Genomic DNA, 12,183 nt, shown 5'->3' with positions numbered 1-12,183 from the left:
TTATCCATCATTTTCTCGCATAGCACTCGAGTAAAAGCGAATCAACCGTTCAGTGAACCATACTTTGTTTCACTATGTTTCTTCACATGGTAAATGTTTTTTGATATCTTTTTCAAATTGAAATTCTACGGTTCTTCGGTTTGTTACATTGTGAACGAAAAAATCAACAGATATATAGAAGAATATCGAGGTTAATCGCATCGACATTTTCAAATTTTTTAACACTCAATTTTAACTTTCTAATAATAACTTTCAAATTTTCAAATTGTCGAACTTCTAAATTTCCGAATTTCCAAATATTCCAGTTTCGATGCGCTCGAAGTTCCAAATATCCTAATTTTGAAATATCTTCAAATCGTCCAAGTTCCAAATTTCCAATCTTCGATATCGCCGGAGTTCTAATTTTTTGACCTTCTATGTTTACCCGAGAGATAAAAAAATTATGATCGGATAGTGTCGATTATGCCAATCGAGGATTACAAATTTTCTATTCGTGCGATCTTCGACACCGAAAATAAATGAGCGCGATATTTTCCGTTTTTATCTTCCTTGAGCCGTAGTTAATTAAATCAATTGTCACGAAAGAACACGGTAGTTTTTCTGATTCCCGAAACAAAATAGCCCCATTGATAGCTTCAGGCAAATTCGCTGAGTAATGAAATCTACTCGCGAAACACGGAGACGCAGGGACTTAACCGTCAAAGATATTTGCTTCAGAAACCCGATACCCTTGAAAAAGAAAAAAAAGAATAGAATTACATGTTATATACGCGAGATGCAAGATCGCTCTTACGATCTTTCTTACGCAACGGAACAGTTTGAAAACGAAGTTTGAATTTCGCGCGTATTCCAGTAAAGGGTTCCTCCTTGAAAATTCGCCAATAGAAATCGAACGCGAAAGATTTCGTGAACGCGAAAAGCTATTCAAATTATTCGTCGATTTAATTCTCGAAATTCGTTGATAAATATTAATTATATTTTATCGCAGTGGAGGATAGATTTCGTAATAGACGCGTGAAGAAAGACGTTTTATCGATATTTATAAGAATTATAAGTCATCGTCTTGCGTTGATCTAAGAGGAAATCTAAAACAGAGGTATCTTCCTGCGAGCGGTTTGAACAACGTTCATAAAACGTTCTTTTTCGTTGGTTACAACGATCTTCTGCAAATTCGAAGATTGTCTCGGTTGCTGCAGTATATGTTGTTTCTAAGATTTGTCGATAAAAGCGCTAAATCATCGGGATTACTTATAAGTAACATACCTGTATCATTCCGTTTGATAGGTCTGTTCAACGTGTGTCGCGAGATGATATTATTACCATAAACAGATAACGATTTTTGCTGATATTTTTTCAAAATTACGTCATCTTGTAGAGCATAGAAAATTGAAACAATCGGTATATCACGCTGATTGATCTTGTCATTTTTGTTCGTCTGTATCATAAATTAACGTTAGAAGGCATATAGTATCTTTTTTCTTTCGCCTTTTTTTTTCTTTTTCTTTTTTTTTTTTTTTTTTTAGGAAGGAGATTTCTCTTTTCTGTTGCAGGATAGTGCATAATTAATACTTTTAATAAATCCATTTTTATGCATACAATAGCTTTTGCCTGACTTTATAAAGACGTTATGAAAGTACGCACTGTGATTCTCACAGAAGACAATAACGTTCCTTTAATTACTCGATCGACAAGGTGATTATTAGCATGTTGTTATTCAGGGTCGTCAATTCTACGTTGCGAATATATAGGTATTTCTGATATCAATTACTCGTTATACTCGTTATGATTTGTATCCAATTTTCGTTTCATTATTTCCTCGTTATGTACAGTTTGTTTATAATTACTATGCATATCTACAGATCATCGTCTGTAATTGCTTGATATTGATTTCAAATTTTTATCGAAGTACAGTCATTCTTTATTTAATTTTGTAAATATTTATTATTTTGTAAATATTTTAATCCAACTCGGAAGAAAAATATTCTGTTCTGATGCTGCACGATGAATAAATTATTTCAGCAATTCTAGTGCGTTTTGTTATTTAACAAAATCCAAAAGGTGCACACGCCAAGATCATGGAAAGATACATCGTCGTTGATCGTTCTTATAAAATTTGCGTGCATGATAGCTCCGATAACGTTGCGACATGACAACGCAACATGCCCGGGGATTCGTCTACATGTCGTACGTCGACACATAGGACGACAACATTTGCATTCGTAATCGCAGCTATAAACGGTGCTTCACACATATCGCAAACTTCCTTATCAGCTCCTCTGAATAAAATCGAAGAGAAGATTTGATGATTCACGATAAATATAAAGTTTAAGTCGGAAGCTTGTCGTTGAAGAATTGAAACACGTAAAATACTGCTGTTTAATTTCGATATCATTTCTTTTTAATTATTGCTGCCTCGACTATTTGGACAAGCTACAGATCATTAAGAAATAGACTTATACCGCTTCCAAAATAATTATGATTACGCGATTATGCTATTCCATTTATTAACGATGTTTCGATTGATCCAAACGAACGAATATTCTAAGAGTGAAATTATAATTCGTTTATAAATAAAAGTTTTACGTTAAAGTACACGTAAGTCTCTCGTTTTATCAATTTTTGTCGAAAAATATACTTACATCACTTTTAAAATAAACGCTTCAGTTAAAAGTGGAAAGAATTCTGTTAAATACGAAGATACGTGTAACTGAGGAAATTTTGTCGAAGTAAAATGTGCATATCTGTTAAAATGAATAATACTTTGATATTTTTGAAGTTACAATAATATACGAAAAGATTCCTAAAATCAAATAAAACAACAACTTTGGTGTGATGTTATTAAATCGAACACCGCGGGTAGAAAGATAAGATTAGTTTTATGGATTTTATATAATATAAGCGTATTAATATTTTCAAAATATCCAAAAGTATGGCAAGAACACATATTCAATTCCAAAATCAAATAATTTCTATCGTGTATAATGAAAAAAAAAAGAAAAAAAACAAAAATTGTGGCTTATTACAGTCTTGCTGTACAGATTTTAAAATGGATGGTTTGTTTGTAAAAGGAAATAATTTATTGTGGATGAAAGAGATTCGGAGAAGCCGTGCGCGCGAGGAGGACAGTGCAATTCCTCGCGTATGAAGCAATTCCTTGTACAGCAGCGTGCATGTGTGGTCGAAATGTCAACATTCTATAACTGCTTCAAATTGTTCTGAACAAGTTGCATTGTAATTAATCTGTCTTGAAGGCGAATAACAACTCATACGGTGTTAATTACTTGTATCTGCGGCATAAAAACAGGTGACTGTACCGTTGAACGGTACACGTGCATACATGTACGGTACTTACACGTACATACATGCATGCACATAAGCATATGTCTCTTTGTATGTATGTTTATATTCATGTTTCTTCGTACGCATATCGAATCGTCAAAATAAGGTGATTTAGAATGGAATAAAATTCGATGATCTTAATCTGTGACTAACTTTTAGTAGGACTAACTTTACCTTAAGCACATTTTTAGCTAGTTAAGTTTGCTTTTATTCGATCGAAATGTACGTTGATATCATGTTAAACGTGTATTAATCGCAATTTATATACTTAATTATAGAACATTTGAATTTTTTATGAAATCTATATAAACGATGATTAAATGGTTAAAGCTTTTCTGTCAATTACGAAAAATATTCCCCCATATTGCCATCACATTTTTAACAGTTAGACGTTAATCATGACGTATGTAATTTTAATACATTGTATATGGACTGGATATATTGTACATTAATTATTTCCCCTTCGTCCATGATCAATTTTGAGGACATGCCCTGTCCCTTATTGTTGATCAAGCAAGCTTCGACTGACCACATTTCCGAAGTTTGTCGAGCGTTCCTCGGTGGGTTCCACCGATGGACGTCAGATAGCTCTTCGGGCTTGTTTTCTACGATTTTCGATAACTGTAATTCCATTTATTCCCTACTGCTATGCGTTTTCAGCCAGGTATCCTTGGAAATATCGAGTTGGACACGCTCAGCTGGCTCATGGATTGATATTACACGAAGGAGGAAAAAAATCAGTTATTTGTAGTATCGACGATTTTTTCCAGGTACGTCGTGAAGAAAACGATCGCGCACGTGGAACAGGAGGAGAGACAGAGACGCGATTTTTCCTTTTCATGATCATGGGGAATTATTGCAATCGATATTGTAAACAAGTCCTGGCGGTTAAATAGAGGCGGATCTCCTGGCGGATTGGTTAAATAGAGTCTATCAGGTTGAAGCAATTTTTTATCTCGTCGTAACTTGAAAGATATAATTGCCATGGGCGATCGCGTGTATTAGTAATAACTATCGTGTATAATTTAATTAGCTTTTAAGTGAAATAATAATTGCAGGGCGGTTTGAGGAAAATTACGATTTTTAATATCTTTGGAATTATACAGCCCTCCTTAGCTCAAGTAATTTATATAACATTTGTTCATTTCTCGAATCATCGCACATGACACGACTTGAGACATCGATATATCTTCTTTCTGAGTTAACATTATTTTTTTCTTTTTTCATTCTTCTAAATAATGAAAGTCTAATAACAGGATGTATTGGTATCTCTCATACAAGAATTCTATTGACATTACTTAACTTCCTTCTTATATTCATTAAGACAGGAAAAGATTCAATAACGAAGTTTAGAAAGAATAAAGAAAAAGTTACACACGAGTCAACATATAGCGAGGAATCGATCTCACGAAAGTTCCAATGATGTAACCCGCGAGAGAAAGAAGAAGAAGAAGGAAATAGCGTGCAAGTTCAGGAATCGCCAGCGATCGTATAAAATATTCTATATAACGTTCAACGATCTTAAAATAGAAAAATGTCTTTTGCGAAACTATTGAAATTATTCCAACCCTTGAAAAAATCATTAAAATAATCTTATCTGAAGAATTATTAAAATAATACCCAACTGAAGGATTATTCAAATAATTCCATACTTAAATTATTTCTTACGCCCACTAAAAGCGAAACAGATTCGCTAACAAGTTCAGCGAAGACCAAAGTCAAAGAAAAAGCAAACTCTTCCCCAAAATTAGCAGAGAATCGATCACGCGGCAGTTTTAGTGGCATTAACTGGCATAAAGAAGCAGAGAAAAATGAAATGCAGGTTCACGAATCGCACGAGGATGACGATAGGTCAGGCGATGATATTCTCTCGTCGATACTCGGAGATTTCTTCGCGATTTCGTGCCGTGCCATTCAAATGCATTCAAATGTCTCATCAATTTTGGAAGGGAAGTAGTGATGCTGTTTCTATTAGTTCCTGGAGAAAATCGTGGAAACTACTTTTTGAGATTTGTACATGTATTTTAGACGTTGATTTTAAAAGACCGATATTTGTTTGGTACATTTATTTTTGAATTTTTATCGGTGGGAATTTACAGTTTTTTCACGATTCTGCTTTAATTTAATTTTTCACGCCGTTAACACGTTAGTTGTCACGGTGGTTATCGGTGACCAACTAGGTAAAATAAATTGAATCTTTTAAAATGGTTAAAACAGGAATTTCACGGATTAAAAAATTGTCAACAACATGAACCATTTAAATAACATCGTTGGAGAAAAATTGTACCTGTTGGGGTTATCTGTATTCTGTTAATGTGTAACAGAAATATATTCGAGTATAACGGTATAAGTTCAGTGTATGCTAATCCAGATCTGCACGCTGGCAGCGTGACATTACAATAGAGCCCCGAAGCCATGGGCCTATGGTATTTATAATTCCAAAAATCCAGTTTGTTTACATCTCGCTGCACCATCTACACAAGGCATATTCCAGAAAAGGCTATTGGTCTGGAAGGCCCTTCAAATTAATTTAGTAATAGATAATGCTTAATAGGTTCGAAAATCAGGAAAACTAAACAGTAGAGCAGACGTAGAACTTTCCTGGAAGAGTGGAGTGTTTTCCTCCAACAGTGCCAATACAAAATAACACATTACAAAGAATAAACATTACCTCGTACATCTCAATCTATCTTTTAAAGCAAAATATATAAAAATTGAATGCGTTCAAGAAAATAAACATAACGATAGCTATACAGCATATGGCATATGTTAAATCAAATATAATATATTTTTTAACGTACCAGAATTTTAATAGAATTTTAGCAGAATTTTGCTGGATAATTAGTTTAGACGCGCGGTAGGTTGAACAAAAATTGAAAATCGCTGCATTATTTCAATCCGTGTCTAAACAAGAATCACGTATTAGACGTGTAACGTCACGAACAACGTGTTACGACCGTTCGCGGAGAGACGTGATCGCGAGATAGCACGTCAACGAGAGTTGTAAATTCTCGCTACGATCATGTTAATCGACGCCGCGAAATAGTCGTTCCCCTGTTTCGTTTAGGATAACAGAGGTGGTTTAATGAATATAGCACTGTGTTAACACTAATAAATTAACGTTTATTTCAACAACTTATTAATTAGAAAGATATAAATGGAACAACAAAAGAAATGTAACTACGTAATGCGCGATATTAGATATGTATTGACTGTTTGGCTTCTCGAAACGTTCTGTCCGCCCTTCGATTTGTTGGTTTTTTCTGGAAGGCGACCCCCACTACGTTCGGATCACGCCACATTCGTTTACGCCAGATAAAATAACGGCCACGAATCGACGCCTCTGGAGGTCGCTCCGCTTAATGAACCATGCGCTTGCCACTACAATGTTTATTTGCCGGGCAGCCGCGACGATCCGTCCGCGACATTATAGTGCTGCGACCGACAGTTAAGAATATGATCTATGGCAAGCCGCATGGCGTAACACAACGATTACAAGTGACCTCAAATTCCCTAGAATTTCTGAAAATATCACGGAGCATTCAGGAGGCATTCTATGACCGGGTTAGCCAAGGACAGGAAGTGTTTCCTTAACGAGTACCGGCGATAAATGGAACAGTTCCAGGGAAATAGTTGCACGATACGGTAAACGAGGTTCGATGGAAGTAATGAGTCGCGTTTTACGTCAAAGTATATCCATCGAAACTGGGTCCATGGAAGTATCAACTAGACGACAGTGTTATACGATCTTTCGGTGAAACTCCATCTGCATCTATTACTTTATTTCATCGATCAATACTCGCTGATCCACTTCTAATAGGACGAAAGAACAAAAAGAATTCTCGCAACGTGTTAACAAGTTTCTATTGGTCGCAGTTCCGTGACTTTTTCCATTATCCAGAATCAATATACCGATAGATGAATATAAGATGAGGAAGAAAAAACTTCGCTTAAATCTAAGATCGAAATGGCTTGACGTAGCGCGTCATTATCGTAACACGATCGGTAAACGCGTTAGCTTTGGTTGGTGATTCGTTCTCAGCTATTATTAGCGGCGTTTGTAGGTTCTTTTCGTGGAAACCTTGATATAACTTGCCTCTCGATCCGCTTTTTAAACGTTCAGACTATTTATTCGAATGGTTTTTCGTTTCAATCGAACGAGCAACCTTGGTTGATTTAGTGAACGTTTATTAGAGAACTCGAGTAATTATGCGAAAGGGAATTATGCTCGATCATCGTTAGTGTCCGGTTTTACGTTACAATAAATCACGTACCTACTCGAATTGATAATTCTATGAACATAATATCGTGTTTACAATGTTTCCATTCTGAATTACGATTTTCCTGCTTTCAAAAACGATGGAAGGAGAAGATTGAAATTTTCCAGTTTTCGCGTTTCACAGTTCGTTCCATTGTTTCATGGGATACATAATTTACGATAAAATTAATTATACAGTACTTTGTCTTAATTTCATTGGAAATAGCATGTAATGCTTAGTTAACGTCATCGAATCGCGAATGACTCATAAACGTTTCGTTTGGACTTATGTTATTATATTTTAGACAATTTTATTCTATTTCAATTTTTCACAGCATCTAACACCTAAACTGTAAAACTTGAGATATTTTATATCTGAAATTACTTTTCTGTCATGATGTTATTGTAAACGAGAATCACGCAGTTTTTCAAGGACTGATCGGAACCGCGTTCATTTTAGCATGTCACATGCCACGGGGGTCATCGGTCACCGACACTCAACTTGTCGGTGCCGCCATGGAGGTCACCGGTAACCGGAGTGCCAAGATTGGTAAAAATAAAATCAAAAAATTTGAACAAATGTCGATTGTTCATTATCACCATCGTTACTACAACGGCGTGACGAAATTAATACAGTATAAAACATATAAAAATAAATTTATTTATACATGAAATATGGACCTATAATATTTCACCGTTACATTTATCGCATAATAAAAAATTCATTATGGCGCCACGGGTAATCCCTGTAAAGCTAGCATTCAACGTGTTGAAAGCTTCTTTCAGTTCGATCAATAGTATTGGCATAAGAATGACGCAAAGGCTCATCGTTGTTGCGTTTATCGAATCAACGAGTTTATATTTATACGTTTTCCGTGATAAACATTTTTTGTTTTTTTCCTCGTCAACCACAGAATTAAAGATTTGTCCAGCTGTTATTACACGTAAGTTATGCAAGGCAGTTTATTTTACATTAGGCCTTCGTGTCTGACCACAACAAATTTAAATATATTTATGAATTCCTAATAATTTACATAAGTATAAATAGTTTTTATTTGAAAGAATTTTTAATTGATTTGCAAAGAAGAAGATTTAAACCGAAAGATGGTATCAGTAGAGACCGTCTATAATCAGATTTTATATACAAAACGACAAACTTTAAAATTCTCTACGGTCTTTAACGAGGTTATCTCATCCGTTTAAAATTCTTAACAATTAGTTAAAAATATGAAACATTTAGTAGGGAATCTGTTGCTCTCATCGCTTTAGAATCCGTAAAACTTTCGACCACAAAGTACTTCGTTTGAATAAAAAATCCTGCTCGGTACAGCACTTTACAATTCTACAAACCTCATTTTCTCTATTTCAAACCTATTTTACGCGTTTTTACGTTCTGTATTCGACTTATTTTCCAGGTACACAGTGTCCATGCTTAAAATTTCACACCGGCGCGATGGTACAAAAATTATTTTATACTGAATCTCGTGTTTTGTTGTTAAAAACTATGGATATTGATAAAAATAAATTTCACGCGAAACTTTAATTTTTGGAATCAAAAATCATTTTAATCGATCAATGAAATTATGAAAATTGTCCAGAGATTCCAAAATTATTAAGATTAATCTTCTCTTAAAGATCCTAAAATTATTAAAAATCAGAGATTTTTAAATCATTAAAAATTGAAGATTCTAAAGTTACTTTATTTATTTATTTACATTTCATAATTCTGCCTTCCGCAGTAAAGCGGACTTCCAGTTACACTTCTCCTTGGGATTCTAACGTTATCAAAAATGATTAAAAGCCTAAAGGCCTAAAACGTTCTCTGTTTGCTATTTCACTGTTGTATGCTTTCTCACCCTTCGTCCCTAATCGATGAACATCGCTCTAATTCTTTTCTCTCCCTTTACTTTCAATCGCACGAGAGAAGCGTCGAAAAACCCACGACCACGAGGGATGAAAGGATGGTTTCAGGGATGGAGATTCGTGAAAGCAGGCCGCGAGGGAAGAAGTGAACCGAGATTGGTCCGATGTTTGTTCAGCACACAACCGTTTCGTATGTAGAAAGCGTTCATAGAGAGGTGGTTGCGCTCCTTTATACGCATGCCCAATAAAACAATCTCCAAATAATATTCTGTTCTTCGAATTTACTTTTTCAACGTTCCATGCTTACGGGCTATAATTTTCTTAAGACGCTTAAAACGATCTCTTGAGCTTTCGCCTTTTCGGTGAAAACAAGCATTTTTTTATCTCCACTTTAGACTCGAACGCCAACTTCTTGACGTATTAAAGGATTTTAGAAGTTTCTTACCATTTTACAGTACGTTCTTGTTGAATTTTTGCTGGATGAAAAAACGCTTATCCGATACTTTTAGTATTTGCCTCGAAGCTGTTTAACGGTATTATCCTTTTAATAAAATTTAATTATAACGCGCTTTTACGAAATGATAGCGTACACAGTGACTGTTAATAATTTCTGGTCAGAGCGTAATTTTATTTTGACGTACTTTTTACTTTAATAAAATCCTTCGAGTAAAATGTTCCGCGATATTGTATAATATTCTTCTAAAAAAAAAAATATATTAATGCTAATCGATTGAACTATTAAAAAGATCGTACAGTTTTTCGAGAATGTTAATAGCCTTCTTGATAAGAAGACATCGCTTGTCCTATCTTGGTATGCGTTAAGGGTTGATGGTATAATTTACTATATTTTGAAGATCAAAGTTACGATATTCATAACAAGTTTACCAAAGTTTTACCTAACGCCGCTTGATTTTATGTGATTATACTTGCAAAGTTCTGTATCGCTTATTATACAGTTTTGTTTTTATCAAAAGAAAAGAAAAATACTTCTCATAGGGGTAGTTTGCATATTTTGGTGGAGACTGGTGAGTATAAGTGTTGTTGTCGTTGAGGACGACGCACTTGGATTAAGTAGGTTAATGGGAACTTTCGAGTAGCCATCTTCATAACTTTTCGTATCTCTTGCGAACAGCTTCACAATCTGTATAACATTGCGGCTCTCGATTTTCTACAAAAAACACTAAATACCTTCGAACCGTTTAAACACAGAGTGCAACTGGCAAACTTTCATTACAATGGACGCAGGCTATCGTTAATTAAAATCCTCCCACCAATTTGTATAAATATATGAATATAATACGAAACCTTTTTAATGAGCTAAAAATAACACGAGATTTTTAGCAAATTTAAAAAAATAAAAGAATTAAGATTAAATTTAGACGTAGTCGAACCTTATTTCGTTAAGTAATTTCCGTGAGAAGTACAGGAAACATAACTGAACATAATGTGGCAGATCCATCATGATAGATTTCGTGATTTTAATGTTACGTGTTCAAAAACGTTATATTAAAAGAGCAATAGTACTAGGATAATTAATATTTCTGAAATGTGTAAGTGCAGTTATACTTTCATGCTATTAAAACTGGAATTGTATGAGCGTTTTTATCATCTTCTTGAATAACTGCACTTACACGTCTATTTTACTAAGGTCTTCAGTTGTGATTTATTAAATTGTTTATCATGTCCATTAATTAAACTGTTAAACTGTTCATTAATTTGTATAGTTACAATATCGTACATATTCAATATGAAATTTCATTACTGTAATTTATGGATTGGTTTTACCTTACATTATTGCAACAATATACGTTTCATTATAATAATTTACGTTCCATATTGTAACAATATAGCTGCATAATTTGTGCAAATCAATGCAAACATTTGAGCAAAATATAATCCTTCGAAATATATCTCACAATGTCTTGACGCTTCGTAAAAATGTAAGTTAAATTTTTCAATTAAACATTCTGCTCGTTTCAAACCTCGTTATATGTTATTCAAACCCAATACGAAAGTGTTTTCGTGTTAATAATTCGTGTTTCATCGAAACGGGTAAATGTGGATCGCGATTCTAATCGATACCTATTCGATCTTGAATTAATTAAAAAAATTAGCAAAAGCTCGTTACGAGGAGTGCGCACTTTCAAGGGAACTTTTTGCACGGCCGGGAATAGCGTCGCACCGCGGAGGCAGCCGATTCTTTCATCCCGGAAGCGCACTGGAACTTGGAGATTTTATTACGAGCGTACAGTGATCCTGTTTAATTGCATCCGCTACAAGGCGACCCTCGAAAAGCAATTTCGAGTGTACCGGAGGCTGGATTTATCGCGACCGGTATTCACTGTAAACAGCCAACGGCGTGCCTCTTAATTCTGCCGCCGGCTTCCGATTCTTTACCTTCGCTCTGTTGGCCGCGGTTTTTCTTTCGTTTTCGCGGCACCGCGAAACGAAGAAAAGGCGCTTCTATCGTCGAGTAGGTTTTACTAATAGTCGATGCTCTGTTCTTCCTTATTTATTTATTTCTTTATCGTTTTCATGATTTTTATGATCCGGGATTAGGTAGCTACCGCGATTAATAAAATACGTAACAAAGAGCAAAGCGTAGAATGCAATAAGGCAAGTTAGAAACTCAAACAACGATATCTATACTACGATACAGCGTATGTTAGAATTAAGCAGGTAGCTTACGATATCATAATTGCTGATACAGATTAATATCTTTG

At 34.8% G+C, this 12,183-nt stretch overlaps 2 protein-coding genes across 5 annotated transcripts in view; both read left to right on the top strand.

Annotated features, from left to right (window-relative positions):
• The window catches only part of LOC143303315 (uncharacterized), a 277,255-nt gene that overhangs the window by 21,335 nt on the left and 243,737 nt on the right, over positions 1-12,183 (top strand). The gene's annotated exons all lie outside the window — the stretch shown is intronic.
• Positions 1-12,183, top strand: part of LOC143303316 (uncharacterized) — a 57,463-nt gene that overhangs the window by 21,471 nt on the left and 23,809 nt on the right. Inside the window, exon 4 of one of the 4 annotated variants that reach the window (XM_076622622.1) lies at positions 4,000-4,109. The exons of the other annotated variants lie outside the window; for them this stretch is intronic. The gene's annotated coding sequence lies outside the window, so the exon portion shown is untranslated. The remainder of the gene's footprint in view (positions 1-3,999; positions 4,110-12,183) is intronic. 4 annotated transcript variants of the gene reach the window in all.

The sequence above is a fragment of the Bombus vancouverensis genome, chromosome 11, assembly GCF_051014615.1.
Source record: "Bombus vancouverensis nearcticus chromosome 11, iyBomVanc1_principal, whole genome shotgun sequence".
In the NCBI taxonomy this organism is placed as follows: Eukaryota; Metazoa; Arthropoda; class Insecta; order Hymenoptera; family Apidae; genus Bombus; species Bombus vancouverensis.
This window is presented reverse-complemented; position numbering and strand designations above follow the sequence as displayed.